We start from the raw sequence: 3,219 nt of genomic DNA, 5'->3' as shown, positions 1-3,219 counted from the left end.
AACCACAACACCCTACTGGGCATGGCCCCCGATATTTCCTCCACCTTACCTCTTCCCCTCTGCACCCCTCTTTCATCCTGACCAGCCAGACCAGTCACTGGGAGTAGCTCAAACACAAAGAGCATGCGCACAGCACCCTTTTAAGTCCAGACTCCTTTTCTTGTTTTCCCTGCTTTGCTCTCTCTCTGTAGCTCTTATCACAGGCTGGCATGGTGTATGGCTACCTCTTGTGATTTTCTGCACAGTCGTCACAAACTCTCTATTAGCCATGCCTGGGCCTTTCCTCATGGGAAGGTTCCCTCCCCAGCTCCATCCAGTCAATACAGAACCTTGTTTATGGTGTGATTCTGTTCAAAGTCCTTTTATTTAATATATCGTCATTCATGAACACTGAACTGTGGTCAACAGCAACATAACTCCAGGCTGAACAAAGCTTATCTAATATGTACATTGCAGCTTTCTTGTGTTTTGAAAATTCTAGATGACCCCTTAGCACTGTGGGGGGGGGGATTTGAAACAGCTCATGAACAGAAAATTCGTGAAGGTGAACATCACTGTTGAGTAATGTGTGCTGTATGTATGTGTGCGTGTGTATTTTACAGGAGCACAGATTTTCTTTATTTAATTTCCATTTGTTTTAATTCTGCAGGATTACAGCATCACACACATCCTGTGTCTGATGGCCTTAGCAGGAAGGTTGCTTCAGAATTTGGCACAAACCATGCCAGAGTTTCCATGGGCACGAGTTACCTTTCCCCAGACGACTGGTTCTGTTAGGTTTGTCACCAGGAGTCACTGTGGGGTTTTTTTTTTTGGGGGGGGGATTGTGCTCTATAAACACATCTCTTGTCCAACTAGAAATAGCTATCACCTTCAGTTTTAAGGAGAGCTGTGTGCTCTCCCTTTGCTTCCAGAGACCTCAATGATAGCCAGCAAAAGTGGTCTTGCATCACAGCCTTCCTTGCAGACATTTTGCCTTTTAGAAGTCCTGTCCCCAGTAGGCCTCCATAGGCTCCAAGATGGCAGAGAGAGGAAGGCCAGCAACCTATTTTTCAAGGTGGAAAAGAAAACTATGTAACGTGAAGGTGTTTGTGACTCACTCCTATAATTTGAGCTACTTAAGGAGGTGGGGATCTGAGGATCCAAGAGAGTCATTTCTTCAATTAATTAATAAAAAGCTGCTATTGGAGACATGGCGGAAGTGGTTGGTTGAACACCAGTGCTGACATCCATGCCCTCCTCCTCCAAAAAAACAAAAAAGACCCCAAAACCAAAAAACACCTTGGAGACAAAATAAGGCTTAGCGTTCAAGCCCTCGTAGTGGCACCAAAGAAGTAAGCAAACAATGACGATAAAAAAATTACTATGTCTCGAGACATACATTCTCATAATGTTTTTCCATGAGACTTTTAAAAAATAAATAATGATTGTGTGTACAAGATGATCTTATATTTTCTTAAATCTACAAATAAAACGTTTTAGCAACATAAGAAAGCTCTGCACTAGTAAAGCTGGTAGAAGATGGGGAACAGTTCCACCTCCTCGCACCTCAGACGGGCACTCCCTGGCTCCACTCCTGCAGAGTTCTGCTTATGTCTGTACAAGCCTGCAACAGTGCCGCAGGCATTAATGGGGGGCTACAGATAACTGGGCTAGCAGGAGACCTGTCTAATACAGACAGGTCTGCACAATATGAGAATGGACCTGTATATCTTACAAGACATCCATTTATTATCCGAAGTCCCCCAACCAGAATATAAACTCCAAGAGAAGCACATTTGCATCTGTTTCCGTAAACTGTTGCATCTTCGACAACTAGAGCATTTTCAATTCCTTAAAGACCGTTGGCTGCTTAAGAAAGCCTGAGGCCGTGGAGCCTAAATGTGCAGAGATCCAGCATGTCTACGTGAGGGAGGATCTTAGAGAACTGTTAGCCAGTTAGTGGTGACTATTGTGGAGGAGAAGCAAAAGCCCAGAGAGAGTCAGTGATGACCCAAAAGACACACAGTTCATCTGGGGCAGAATAAGTTCATCCCTAAGCTATGGCTCAGGGTTTCCTTCTACCTTGGCTATCCTGCCAGCACCTTATAGATGGAATCTCCGTTATTACTGGGCCGTCTCAGGGTATCTGGCTTTGTGCTTCAGAACAAAGTGAGCGTTCAATAAATGCTGACAGATCCGATTACAGGAAAGGAAGGGAGAATTCCCAGAAGATCAAAAGGCAGCCTGCACTTTCAGCTAAAGTCAATCACTCCAGCTGGAAGGACTGACTTAATTTTTAAGCATTAACTCTAACGGGGGAAAAAAGTTCTTGAGGAAGAAAGTAGGGCTGTATGTATAAGACTTCCAAGGAATGAAAAACTCAAATTGGCTTTAAAATGAATGGGAGAGGTGGGGGGATTGTTTATTGACTGGGGTAACAGAAAAGTCCAGAATTAGGGTGGATTTCAGGTGTGGTTTTCTCCAGAGAGTGAAAATAGAGTTTGCCATTTTGCAGCTCTGTTTCTCTGCAGTTGTCTTATCCCTGTCTGCAGAGTCCAGAGGAAAAGAGTTGTATGTTCCGGAGTTCCCACACAAGACCCAAGAATCACTGTGCTTGGATGGGCTTATGTCACTCATCTACCCTTGAACCAATCACTTTAGCCAGAGAAGGGTAGAAGCTGTTGATTGGCTGGATAAGTCATATGCACTAACCATAGGGTCAGATGAGGGTGTCAATAGCCAAAGAATCTTCTATCATAATTTAGTTTTTTGGTAGAAAGAGTAAGGGAATAAATTCCACAAAATGATTGATTTTTTTCAGTACAATAAATACTTAGGGGAGGCCATACAGCTTCCAGGGACTTTCAAAGAAGGAATAGAATTTGAGAAATGGCTAGTTAAAAAAATAATAATTTTCCCTACAAACATTATTGTTCCACATCTCATGCTAAAGTCTGGGGATATGGAGTGAAAAATCTTGACCAACTCTTCCTTCCTTCCTTCCTTCCTTCTTTCCTTCCTTCCTACCTTCCTACTTCCCTTCCCTTGCTTCCTTTTTTCTCTCCTTCCTTTCCTTCTTCTCCTCATTCTTTTTTTCTATCATTATAAGATAAAATATTTTCAGAATAGTTAAGACTATTCAGGCAAACACAAATCCTGTTGCAAGAAAAATATCTAAGTATATAAAAACTGAAATGAAGGGAGGAGGAAGTCTTGATTTATACCCACAAAAAAAAA

General features: G+C 42.5%; 1 pseudogene; it reads right to left on the bottom strand.

Moving 5' to 3' along the window:
* Positions 1–651: 651 nt before the first annotated feature.
* Positions 652–1,806, bottom strand: LOC138825553 (large ribosomal subunit protein eL33-like; annotated as a pseudogene).
* Between the last annotated feature and the right edge of the window lie 1,413 nt (positions 1,807–3,219).

Source organism: Dipodomys merriami, unplaced genomic scaffold (assembly GCF_024711535.1).
Source record: "Dipodomys merriami isolate MVZ:Mamm:240054 unplaced genomic scaffold, mDipMer1.0.p SCAF_138, whole genome shotgun sequence".
Classification (NCBI taxonomy): domain Eukaryota; kingdom Metazoa; phylum Chordata; class Mammalia; order Rodentia; family Heteromyidae; genus Dipodomys; species Dipodomys merriami.
Note: the sequence above shows the minus strand (reverse complement) of the source record. Positions and strands in the feature narration are given on the sequence as shown.